Raw genomic sequence first — 13,862 nt, 5'->3', positions numbered from 1 at the left:
GATTCTAAAGACAGACCTGATCATATCACCTCTACCTTACCTGACACCCTAGACCAACTTCAATTTGCTTACCGCCCCAATAGAGGCACAGACGATGCAATCGCCACTGCACTGCACACTGCCTCATCCCATCTGGACAAGAGGAATACCTATGTAAGAATGCTGTTCATTCACTATAGCTTAGCATTCAACATTATAGTACCCTCCATGCACATCATTAAGCTTGGGGCACTGGGTCTGAACCCCGCCCTGTGCAACTGGGTCCTGGACTTCCTGACGGGCCGCCCCCAGGTGGTGAAGGTAGGATACAACACCACCATTTCGCTGATCCTCAACACAGGGGCCCCACAAGGGTGCATGCTCAGCCCCCTCCTGTACTCCCTGTTCACCCATGACTGCATGGCCACGCATGCCTCAAACTCAATCATCAAGTTTGCAGACGACACAACAGTAGTAGGCCTGATTACCAACAATGACGAGACAGCCTACAGGGAGGTGAGGGCCCTGGGAGAGTGGTGCCGGGAAAATAACCTCTCACTCAGCGTCAACAAAACAAAGGAGCTGATCGTGGACTTCAGGAAACAGCAGAGGGAGCACGCCCCTATCCACATCGACGGGACCGCAGTGGAGCAGGTGGAAAGCTGCAAGTTCCTCAGTGTACACATCACTGGCGATCTGAAATGGTCCACCCACACAGACAGTGGTGAAGAAGGCGCAACAGCTTCTCTTCAACCTCAGGAGGCTGAAGAAATTTGGCTTGGCCCCAAAAACCTTCACAAACTTTTACAGATGTACAATTGAGAGCATTCTGTCGGGCTGTATCACCGCCTGGTACAGCAACTGCACCGCCCGCAATCACAGGGCTCTCCAGAGGTTGGTGCGGTCTGCCCAACGCATCACCGGGGGCAGACTCCTTCTCCTCTAGGACACCTACAGCACCTGATGTCACAGGAAGGCCAAAAAGATCATCAAGAACATCAACCACAGGTTGAGTACATGTGCATCAAAGCTGGGACAGAGAGACTGAAAAAACGCTTCTATCTCAAGGCCATCAGACTGTTAAATAGCCAACATTAGCCGGACACTCCAACATTGCTCGTCCTAATATTTATATATTTCTTAATTCCATTCTTTTACATTTAGATTTGTGTGTATTGTTGTGTATTGTTAGATACTACTGCACTGTTGGAGCTAGAAACACAGGCATTTTCGCAACACCCGCAATAACATCTACTAAATATGTGTATGTGACAAATAATATTTGATTTGATTTGATCGTATGAGGCCATAAAGGAAAGGGGAGAAAGAGTTGACTCTTAATGTCTAACTGTCTGATAACTGCCAGTATTAATGCCACTTCCTTATTGAGGAAGTTAACTGTACCATACAGGATGCAGATACTTCACATGGCTTTGTTACAAACTGAGGCTTAAGACTCTATATAGGCTTGTTAACAGAAATCAAACCTGTTTGGCACAACATTTTATCTTTCAAGTCTACCATTGCCTTATTCTATTTGTCTGTGTTATTTATTAGCAGTGGTGTAAAGTACTTAAGTAAAAATACTTTGAAGTACTGCTGCTTAAGTTTTTTTTATTTTTATATCTGTACTTTACTATTTATATTTTTGACAACTTTTACTTCACCACATTCCTAAAGAAAATGTACTTTTTACTCCATATATTTTCCCTGACACCCAAAAGCACTCATTACATTTTCAATGCTTAGCAGCACAGAAAAATGGTCCAAAGGTCCACTTCACACACTTATCAAGAGAACATCCCTGGTCATCCCTACTGCCTCTGATCTGGCGGACTCACTAAACAGAGAACATCCCTGGTCATCCCTACTGCCTCTGATCTGGTGGACTCATTGAACACTCATGCTTTATTTTTAAATGATGTCTGACTGTTGGAGTGTGCCCCTGGCTATCCATAAATAAATAAAAACAAGAGAATTGTGCCGTCTGGTTTGCTTAATATAAGGAATAAGAAATTATTTATACTTTTACTTGTACTTTTGATATATTTTAGCAATTAAATTTACTTTTTATATTTAAGTATATTTACAACCAAATGCTTTTAGGCTTTTACTCAAGTAGTATTTTACTGAGTGACTTTCACTTTTACTTGAGTCATTTTCTATGAAGGTTTCTTTACTTTTACTCAGGTATGACAATTGAGTACTTTTTCCACCACTGTTCATTAGTGATTCATTAGTGATTAATTAGTGATTCATTAGTGATTCATTAGTGCCGACACATTGGGTTTAAGTTGTGGATACAGTCAAGTTGGAAATCAGGTGGAAACATTCCAAAGCAATTCTAACATATGCTTGCCGATTTCAAGATGCAATCCCTGCATTCTAAATGGGTGTGACAGACAGTAAGACAGTAACTGTTATTTAGTCATCTGAGAGACAAAAGGAAGAATTGAAAGGAACTTTGTCCCATGATTATTACAGAGGCTTGCAATGAGACAGACACACAGCTCTGTTGCAAAGACTGTCAGCTCTTTGAGAATGATTGCATGTTGCAAAGATAGCACCTGTATGACTGATTTGACTGGTGAGATGTTGCTGTTAGTGTACCACGATGACATGACAAGTCGTTGACGGATAATTATCTGCATTTCCCATCTTTACGATTTCATTAACTGACCCCTCATCTCACTTACCCTCAAGCCCTGCTAGCTGTAACAGTTGTGGTTACAGATGTAGCTGTTTCCTGGTCCACCGTTTTCTGTGCAGGAAACTTATGCAGTGACTTTGCACTTTTTATTCAGAAAAACAAATGTTGCTCATTCTCAAAGAGCTGACAGTCTTTGCAACAGAGCTGTGTGTCTGTCTCATTGCATTATCTTGCTCCTTTTTATTCCATGTGTAACACATCCACACACACAGTTTTAGGCGCAATGACTGTACGTGACTGTAATACCAACATGTTTAAAGCAGACCACCATAGTTACTGTGCCCAAGAACACAAAGGAAACCTGCCTAAATGACTACAGACCCGTAGCACTCACGTCCGTAACCATGAAGTGCTTTGAAAGGTTGGTAATGGCTCACATCAACACCATTATCCCAGAAACCCTAGACCCACTCCAATTTGCATACCGCCCAAACAGATCCACAGATGATGCCATTTCTATTGCACTCCACATTGCTCTTTCCCACCTGGACAAAAGGAACACTTATGTGAGAATGCTATTCATTGACCACAGATCAGCGTTCAACACCATAGTACCCTCAAAGCTCATCACTAAGCTAAGGATCCTGGGACTAAACACCTCCCTCTGCAACTGGATCCTGGACTTCCTGACGGGCCGCCCCCAGGTGGTGAGGGTAGGTAGCAACACATCTGCCACGCTGATCCTCAACACTGGAGCTCCACAGGGGTGCATGCTCAGTCCCCTCCTGTACTCACTGTTCATCCACGACTGCATGGCCAGGCACGACTCCAACACCATCATTAAGTTTGCAGACGACACAACAGTGGTAGGCCTGATCACCGACAATGACGAGACAGCCTATAGGGAGGAGGTCAGAGACCTGGCCGGGTGGTGCCAGAATAACAACCTATCCCTCAACGTAACCAAGGCTAAGGAGATGATTGTGGACTACAGGAAAAGGAGGACCGAGCACGCCCCCATTCTCATCAACGGGGCTGTAGTGGAGCAGGTTGAGAGCTTCAAGTTCCTTGGTGTCCACATCAACAATAAACTAGAATGGTCCAAACACACCAAGACAGTCGTGAAGAGGGCACGACAAAGCCTATTCCCCCCCAGGAAACTAAAAAGATTTGGCATGGGTCCTGAGATCCTCAAAAGGTTTTACAGCTGCAACATCGAGAGAATCCTGACTGGTTGCATCACTGCCTGGTACGGCAATTGCTCGGCCTCTGACCGCAAGGCACTACAGAGGGTAGTGCGTACTGCCCAGTACATCACTGAGGCAAAGCTGCCTGCCATCCAGGACCTCTACACCAGGCGGTGTCAGAGGAAGGCCCAAAAATTGTCAAAGACCCCAGCCACCCCAGTCATAGACTGTTCTCTCTACTACCGCATGGCAAGCGGTACCGGAGTGCCAAGTCTAGGACAAAAAGGCTTCTCAACAGTTTTTACCCCCAAGCCATAAGACTCCTGAACAGGTAATCAAATGGCTACCCGGACAATTTGCATTGTGTGCCCCCCCAACCCCTCTTTTTACGCTGCTGCTACTCTCTGTTTATCATATATGCATAGTCACTTTAACTATACAGTCATGTACATACTAGCTCAATTGGGCCGACCAACCAGTGCTCCCCCACATTGGCTAACCGGGCTATCTGCATTGTGTCCCGCTACCCACCACCCACCACCCGCCAACCCCTCTTTTACGCTACTGCTACTCTTTGTTCATCATATATGCATACTCACTTTAACCATATCTACATGTACATACTACCTCAATCAACCTGACTAGCCGGTGTCTGTATGTAGCCTCGCTACTTTTATAGCCTCGCTACTGTATATAGCCTATCTTTTTACTGTTGTTTTATTTCTTTACCTACCTATTGTTCACCTAACACATTTTTTGCACTTTTGGTTAGACCCTGTAAGTAAGCATTTCACTGTAAGGTCTACACCTGTTGTATTCGGCACACGTGACAAATAAACTTTGATTTGATTTGATTTGAGAGGGAGCACAGCATACCAGGGCAGCGTGTCACTACACTCTGCATTAAAGAAACACAGGGCCCCTCTGATACACAGTTATGATTGGTTAAGCTGGTATATGCTGATCACTGATATAGTCCTGAGGTCACTATAGTTTACCTTCCCCAGTGAGCCAAACAACCTGGAAAGGAGTGCAGATAAACAAATTCATTGTCAAACTCGTTTTTGGTCAAACAAGACTCCCTGTGCCCAAATGTTCCGAGTGTGATCAGTAGGTTAATATTTCATTTTTCTTGGTGTACCTCACGTACTATAGTGTCTCTGTTTTTGCATTCCTCCTCTTCTCTCCCCTCCGTGTCCATGGTAACCTGCTGAATAACAGATACATTTCAATACCCCCCCAATCTTCCTTATAGGCTACACATTCAGGCTATAACCCTGGTTATTTGCCCTGATAGCTCACACAAGTCTGTTATCCATAGCTATCCGCTCACTGTTTCCAAGTCTCTGGCAATGTGAAAGTTGTGAGTATAATGTTTTAGAGCAGGGCTTTCCAACCCTGTTCATGGAGAGCTACCGTCCGGTAGGTTGTCACTTCAACCCTAATCTAGCACACCTAATTTTGTCACGACTTCCGCCGAAGTCGGTTCCTCTCCTTGTTCGGGCGACGTTCGGCGGTCGACGTCACCGGTCTTCTAGCCATCGCCGATCCACCTTTAATTTCCCATTTGTTTTGTCTTGTCTTCCCACACACCTGGTTTCAATTCCATCATTACATGTTGTGTATTTAACCCTCTGTTCCCCCCATGTCTTTGTCCGGAATTGTTTATTGTAGTGCTTGTGCACGTTATGCTGGTGTGTAACGGGTTTTGTTAACCCATTGATTTATTGTTCTGTTTACGGTGGTTTTGTTTATTAAACTGCGCTGTTGTAAATCAGTTTTTGCTCTCCCTACGCACCCCCTACACATTTTTATAATTATCTGCTTGATAAACTGAATCAGGTTAGTTACAACTGGGGTTGGAGTGAAAATCTACAGGAGGGTAGCTCTCCAGGAACAGGGTTGGAGAGTCCTGTTTTAGATTATAGTCTTGAAGAGTGTTAATTATTCTTTAGTTGTTCATATGCATTTAGCTCAGACTGTAGGTACTGTGAGGTATCATGTTTCAGACTGGTGTCAGAGAGGGACAGCATTGTGATCCAGAACCTTCTATGTAACTAAACAGTCTGGTATATCATCTTTTGTGGGGTGTGTGTGGGAGGGGGAGGCTGAGAGTGTGGTGAGACTTCTGAGAATGGGGGGGGGGGGGGGGGGCTGAGAGTGTGGTGTGACTGCTGAGAAGAGGGGGGGGGGGCTGAGAGTGTGGTGTGACTGTTGAGAAGAGGGGGGGGGGCTGAGAGTGTGGTGTGACTGCTGAGAAGAGGGGGGGGGGGGCTAAGAGTGTGGTGTGACTGTTGAGAAGAGGGGGGGGGCTGAGAGTGTGGTGTGACTGTTGAGAAGAGGGGGGGGGGGGGGGCTGAGAGTGTGGTGTGACTGCTGAGAAGAGGGGGGGGGCTGAGAGTGTGGTGTGACTGCTGAGAAGAGGGGGGGCTGAGAGTGTGGTGTGACTGCTGAGAAGAGGGGGGGGGCTGAGAGTGTGGTGTGACTGTTGAGAAGAGGGGGGGGGCTGAGAGTGTGGTGTGACTGTTGAGAAGAGGGGGGGGGGGGGGGGCTGAGAGTGTGGTGTGACTGTTGAGAAGAGGGTCATTTAGTAGTCATTTAGTATCAGAACTGAGGATGCAAAGCACTTGAAAAGGCAAGTTTACCAGGCCAACATACCTGGATTTATATTATTCAGACCACTGAATAATGTAAATCCATGCCCTGACACACAGGTCTATGAAGGAGAAATATAGTTCTTTAGGGCAGTGGTTCTCCACATTTTTCAGGTACTGTGCCACCAACTGAATTTTGCTCTGCCCGGAGTCCATCTGAAGTACCCCCTCATGTGCATTTTACCAGTAGGCCTATGATCTCATGCGTGTTCTCAAGTACCCACTGTGAACAGACCAAGTACCCCTGGGGGTCCTAGTACACCAGGTTGGGAACCACTGTTCTAGGGAATGTGTAATAAACCATTTCACTGGTGTTCATGGATACTCATTGTTTCATTGGAAGTAGAGTATCACACATGACAGATACAAAATGTATATACCCAGATAAATGTGTGACACCAGAAAGGTGCCAATAAATGCAACACAAAATATAAATTCATTTATATAAAGATTTATTTGAGAAAGTTAAAAAAAGAGAAGTAAATATTTCATGATCCTTTTCTCCAACACTTGAGTACTGGTATAGAATAGAGTATTACAGCCTCATAATGTACAGCAGGGTTCCCCAAACTCGGTTCTGTGGCCCACCCTGGGTGCATACTGTATATAATGTTTGCCCTAGCACTACACAGCTGATTTAAATTCGTTATTTGAATGAGTTTGGGAAACCCTGCTTTACAGCATAAATATACTTGTAAACAGACTTACTACATCTCACAAACACTAGCATTAGAAATACAGTATTGACATAGACAAATAGCACAGTACAACATAATGCTTTTACATACAGTACAGTGGTGGTGAAGGCTAGGATAAATCCTTTTCATTAGGGAGATGGATGGCACAAATCATTTACGAACCCAGGTTGATTTTCAGTAGTGGGGTCCTGTACCATCATCTTGATGGTAATAACTTGTATTATAAATCACTACATTCCTCCCTCAGCCATGTGCAGACCACTCATATGAAGTTTCAAAGGTGTAATGGGTGTTATAGAACATGTGTAAATTATAATTAATTGGTGGGTTAAAGTGCATCAACTTCTGAATAAGCTTATCTCTGCTTGATTAATAACTGTCCATATTTTCCCTTTTTGCCCCATTCAAAATACCCTGGTAGATGCGTCATGGGTAAAACATTTGTATTTCCATACTTATTCCTAAGAATAAGAGTAGGCTTTAGCCGGCTGGTGTCAGTATTAGAGGACCAAAAATTATCCAAGGCACTGGTTTAACGGTACTGATTTACAAGAATCTGAATATGAAAATGTATTAAAAGATTACAACTTTAAGAAGAAGAGTTAAAGTGATGGAATTAAGGCAGAGATAATGCAGCAGCATCCTGATCTGGGGGTTTGAGTAGTCCTGAGTGCTGTCCCTGTCACTTTCTCTGGTGGTTGGGTCCAAATAGCTTGGTTAAGGGATGGGTAGTCCTGAGTGCTGTCCCTGTCACTTTCTCTGGTGGTTGGGTCCAAATAGCTTGGTTAAGGGATGGGTAGTCCTGAGTGCTGTCCCTGTCACTTTCTCTGGTGGTTGGGTCCAAATAGCTTGGTTAAGGGATGGGTAGTCCTGAGTGCTGTCCCAAAAAAGGAAAGAGATAGGGAAGAGAGAATGAAAAGGATGTAGCAAGCATTATCTACAAATGTCTGGTGTTTAGGTCCTCAGTGACATCATAATCACAGTATCTATGAATGTCTGGTGGTCAGGTCCTCAGTGACATCATAATCACAGTATCTATGAATGTCTGGTGGTCAGGTCCTCAGTGACATCATAAAATCAGTATCTACGAATGTCTGGTGGTCAGGTCCTCAGTGACATCATAATCACAGTATCTATGAATGTCTGGTGGTCAGGTCCTCAGTGACATCATAATCACAGTATCTATGAATGTCTGATGGTCAGGTCCTCAGTGACATCATAATCACAGTATCTATGAATGTCTGGTGGTCAGGTCCTCAGTGACATCATAATCACAGTATCTATGAATGTCTGGTGGTCAGGTCCTCAGTGACATCATAATCACAGTATCTATGAATGTCTGATGGTCAGGTCCTCAGTGACATGATCACAGTATCTATGAATGTCTGGTGGTCAGGTCCTCAGTGACATCATAATCACAGTATCTATGAATGTCTGGTGGTCAGGTCCTCAGTGACATCATAATCACAGTATCTATGAATGTCTGATGGTCAGGTCCTCAGTGACATGATCACAGTATCTATGAATGTCTGGTGGTCAGGTCCTCAGTGACATTATAATCATAAGCTATAGGCAAGTCTGTTGTTACAGCCTGATAGAGAACACACTCACCCTTATATGACATGGTTTTCTATTTTGCGCTTCTTGATACACCTGTAAGCAATGATGCCAATGCAAACAACGACCAGGACAGAGAGCAGTAAACACCACCACAGTTCACCCCCTTAAGAACAACAGATAAAAACACTAAATTATTGAATAAGTATGTATCATATTACAATTGGAGGACTAATTATTTACAATGAGGAATCATAAAGCATTAAACAATCAACAGATTAATAAAATTACAAAAGGGAGACGGTAACATTTGCAAAGCCACTGAGGAGTATATTAGTCTGTCAGAGTGGAGCAGCATTGCTGCGCTGTGTATTTCTGCACTCACCAGGATGTCCGTTTTGACCACCAGCTCCAGTGAAGTCTGAACCTGCCACCAAGACAAATAACTCAACAGCCAGACTGCAGATGTCTTTGTTAGGGATTCACTCAACTGTACACAGGACAATTAAGTCTCAGTAACATAGCTAGGATGGGAATCAATCCGAGTGTCAATTTGGACAATGCTCCATTTTAAGGTAATTTTCAATTGAGCCACCATGAATGTGAAACATTGCCTTTAAAACGTGCATTGTGGGCAAAGCTCAATCAGACTGAATCCCGGCCTTAGTGTTCAACTCAGCAAGGGACACTGCATAAAAAGTGCTGTGTAAAATGACCATAAGATTCTCTACAGCCAGTTTGTGAAAATAATACAGAATGTTTGAATGAATGACACTCACCTGTCACATTAGTTGGCGCGATGCCGATGACAGGGCAATCTGAAATAGCAGAACAGGGCTGATTGGCCTACATGCAACAATTGACAGACGGATCACATATGGAAATGTGTTTTTGGTTTGATGATAGATTTTTTTTCATACTCTATAATATAGAAGAAAAAAAATATATTATATATTTTTTTCATACTCGTAACTTCCTATAGCCCCCTGGGATTATAGACACCCAGGACCATCGATTTGTTCACTCTACTCACTAGCATTTCATTCACGTTGTACTATCTTGGGCCTTCACAGAGACACTCACTGGCTTGTTCATAGTTGGTAATGGCTGTGCTGTTGGCCTCCAGGGCAGGCTGGATGCTCTCTGAGACGTTTCTGCACACAGTGTAATAATAATCCAGACTACACATGGTGCACCTCCCAGAAGGAGGATAGGGGGTGGATGTGCATTTCTGGAAAGGACCTGGCACCATCAGCAGATTCTGGTTCAGGTCACCATTATGATCAAAACATTTCGTCACCTCTGGGCACTTTGTGTCGTTAAACCGGAAACACATGTCCTTCATTGCAACTGAGAGAAACAGTGAGATGTATTCACACAAACAGGCAGAGGAGGATTACACTGTTGGCCAGAACAGACAACTCATCGGCCATCCAGTGGAATAGAGACAAAGTATTACCAGTATCATGTTAACTTTGGTTTTAATCACACATACATACACATATACATTAGATTGTTCAATGTAAAGATCATTCTATAGCTGGGGGGTGACATGTTTCTAATGTGAGGCACTAATACTGATGAATGACAGAGAGTGTGTTAACATACCTACCTTTTTCGAATCCAACCTGTGAAATAATGGACCAGGAATATTAGTCTAACTCAAACACTACAAATTCCTGCATTCCTGCAATCATTTGTCATACCATCTCTTCGAGTATGAGTTTTAGGACATTCTTAATTAACTTTATGAAATTCCTAACAGGAAAGAAGGAATAAAGCTCTTCCTTCCTGTTTTTACTGACCTTTTGCATTTGAAGGACAGCATGAGATAATATAATAATTTCAGTCTAGCAAGGAACACAACAAACAGCATGACGGTCTCTCCGTTTGTCTGCGGCGTAGGATCTCTGCAGGCTACCTGCTAGAATTCTCCCCCCTCCCTTCTAATTTCCTTAATTTTGTGGCTAGAGTCAAACACTTGTGAAATACTTTCTATAGATCAAACTTCACGCCAGGATAGGCAACCGAAATGAATAATTAATGTATATGTGTTATATTAAACAGAGGAGGGAGTAAAATGTTGGCAAGCAATAAACATTTCAGAACAACTATGGCTGAATTATTATCCTTACACTTTCAAAAATACTAGTCGAATAAGACATTGGAGAAATGACGAATTTTGGCAAAGTATTTTTTGTGTGTGGGGGGGGTCGCCCAGGGCGCCATACAAGCTAGAACCGCCACATACACTTGAAACAAATAGTCAAACCGAAAACTGCAGACAAAAATGCTATCTTCTACTAAGATCAGTGGGTTAAACCGACAACGGAGTGAAGAGCAGAAATCTCAACTAGCAAGTCGCAGCAAAGAATAACGCAAAGAGGGGGATTCTGGCAGGGGGGGATTCTCGGTACAACACCGGAACATGTGGTTCGAAGCATTCCAGTATCTATCTGCAGGTTGGCATTTATTGTCATGAATCTTACCTTGGAGGCAGTTCTGCAGAGATGTCAGCCACAAAGTCATAAAATCGGATTTTAAACCTAACCTTAACCACATTGCTAACCCTAATGCCTAACTCGAACGTTAAATGAAGACCAAAAACCGCTGGCCCAGAGAAGAAATCGCTCAGTTCTGCATACAGGGCAAGATTCATGACAAACGTCAACCTGCTCCCTATCCTGGCGCGTAGACTCTGAAACCGCAACAAGTTTATCGAGTTGGGTCAGACGATCGTCTGGCCAAAAACAATCTAGAGGCTATCAGAACAGTACGATATATCCAAATAAATAGGCTATATAGGCTCAATATGGCTCTGATATTTCCGGTTATATTCCATGCAAAATAAAATGATATAGTCTACGTCTACAAGCTTGGCCGACCTTGACATGTGATACAATTCCATAACAAGGTCTAGAAACACCATGAAAGACAGCGGTACTCTATAACAACATTCAACGACCCAACCGATACAATGAAAATAAACTCACCTTGCGGTTGTATCCTTTGGTACCGGCCCAGTATTTTCTGGCTACTGTTATCTACCGGTGCGTGCAGCCCTACTTACTACCCTCTCCGCCTCTAACCTACTTCAAATTACATGCTGAACAGACCGCACGCGTACTTTTTTGTCCATCCACTCCGCTCAGGACACGCGGGTTGACATATAAAAACAAACTCTGAACCACTTATATTAATTTGGGGACAGGTCGAAAAGTATTAAACATTTATGGCAATAGCTAGCTTTCTGTTGCTAGCCAATTTGTCCTGGGATATAAACATTGGGTTGTTATTTTATCTGAAATGCACAAGGTCCTCTACCCCGACAATTAATCCACAGATAAAAGGGTAATGTAAGAAATTGTATTAGATATTGGTAACTTGTTTTAACAACTTCTCAACATTAGCTATATTTGACACAACATGCACACAACCCCTCTTTCTCTTGGACATATGCTGGTCTCATTAGACGACAACCATCGACACACACACAACTCCCCTCCCCCATGACAATCACAGACACACACAACTCAAGGTTGGAGCACAAGACAAAGGACTGTGGGAAGAGCCAATGGAATGTCGACATCAGGCCCGGACAGGACAACCCACGACCCAGATCGACCAATCGGAAGGCCAGACGACAAGATCAACCTACTTTGCTAGTTGCCTATATAATCTGAATGTACTGTTTAGAGCGCCCTCTTCTCCGACGATTCCATAAGAATCAGACAGAAAGGGGCCGTGCACGCTTTTGCCTGATATCTTTACACTTGAATAAAACGGCCTTATTATACAAATATCCACCTCGTCCTATGTCTCCACTTGTTCTCCTGTCTCCAGTAAACGTTTTATCAACAGAAACTTGGTAAGCAGAGGATGGTTAAGACATCTTTGATTTCGGTCCAATAGAAAGTTGATCAGACGGGAGACGCGTGGGAGAAAGATTCCAGAAGGAGAGGTGACCTTTTTTGAAGGAGAATCGCGATTCAACTCACCCAGGAAACTGATCAAAAGAGCTCGAAACTAAAAGGTAAGCAGATGCCTGTTTAATCAAAATCTGTATATTGTATTATAGCCAATATCTAAATTCAATGATCAGGAGTACGGTGGTGAGTGTGAATTGTTGCTAAATTTATGTGGAATTGTTTAGAATCTAAGGCATTGTGTAAAGATATTTGCGAAGTATAAAATCAAGTCGTATTAGTAATCTGGAACTAGTTGAATTGTTCTTCAACTAGGAGTATCGGGGATAAATCTAAGCTTGATGAAGTGTTGAAATGTAATGTAGTCTGTTCAAGTCGTATTAGTAATCTGGAACTAGTTGAATTGTTCTTCAACTAGGAGTATCGGGGATAAATCTAAGCTTGATGAAGTGTTGAAATGTAATGTAGTCTGTTCAAGTCGAATTAGTAATCTGGGGTTAGTGGACATGGCACCCCACTAGGAGCATCGGTGATAAATCTAAGCTTGGCGTATTGGGATTCAAGTTGCATTAGTAATCTGGGACTAGTCGAAATATTCTTCAACTAGGAGCATCGGTGATAAATCTAAGCTTGAAATAGGAGTAATGGTATTTAAACCTGAAACTCTCCAAATTAATGTGAGTGATTGAACGTTCCACGAGGCCGATTGCTACTAATTAGCCATATGCTGAGTTGAGGCTGTGTTGAAATGACCGCCGAGTCTACTGTGAAGCAGTTATTTTCTGTGGGGAAGTTGACCTGATTTTTCCCTCTCGTGCTGTTGGTAAATCCTTTAGGGTTAGAATTAATTTGACAATTATTTTAGAAGCGCTAGAATATACTAGTATATTGTCCCCAAAGGAAATTTCTGAAATGTTTTGGCAAAGTATTTAATTGATCGAAAAAGTTCAAATTAATCGAAAAAGTTAAAAGCAATAATAGCTTTCGAATAAAAGATCCTATAATTGTCATTCCAATTATATCAGGAGCGCTTGAATTCATTAGTATATTGTACCGAAAGGAGAGTTCTGAAATATTTTGCCAAAGTATTTAATTAATTGAATAAGCGAAAAGCAATAATAATTTTTGAATAGTAGTACCTAAAATTGTCATTCCAATTATATCAGGAGCGCGTGAATATATTAGTATACTGTTCCAAAGGATATAGCTGA

General features: G+C 42.8%; 1 long non-coding RNA gene across 2 annotated transcripts; it reads right to left on the bottom strand.

Annotated features, from left to right (window-relative positions):
- Positions 1-6,905: 6,905 nt before the first annotated feature.
- Positions 6,906-11,806, bottom strand: LOC120031376. 2 transcript variants are annotated; one of them, XR_005473734.1, is made up of 7 exons: positions 11,719-11,806; positions 10,338-10,353; positions 9,809-10,075; positions 9,505-9,543; positions 9,111-9,152; positions 8,780-8,891; positions 6,906-8,045 (listed from the first exon to the last, which is right to left on the bottom strand). It is a non-coding gene; the product is annotated as an uncharacterized LOC120031376 (long non-coding RNA). The 2 variants fall into 2 exon arrangements; XR_005473735.1 differs by lacking the exon at positions 11,719-11,806 and adding an exon at positions 11,215-11,403.
- Between the last annotated feature and the right edge of the window lie 2,056 nt (positions 11,807-13,862).

This window comes from Salvelinus namaycush, chromosome 37 (genome assembly GCF_016432855.1).
Source record: "Salvelinus namaycush isolate Seneca chromosome 37, SaNama_1.0, whole genome shotgun sequence".
NCBI classification, from domain to species: Eukaryota; Metazoa; Chordata; class Actinopteri; order Salmoniformes; family Salmonidae; genus Salvelinus; species Salvelinus namaycush.
Note: the sequence above shows the minus strand (reverse complement) of the source record. Positions and strands in the feature narration are given on the sequence as shown.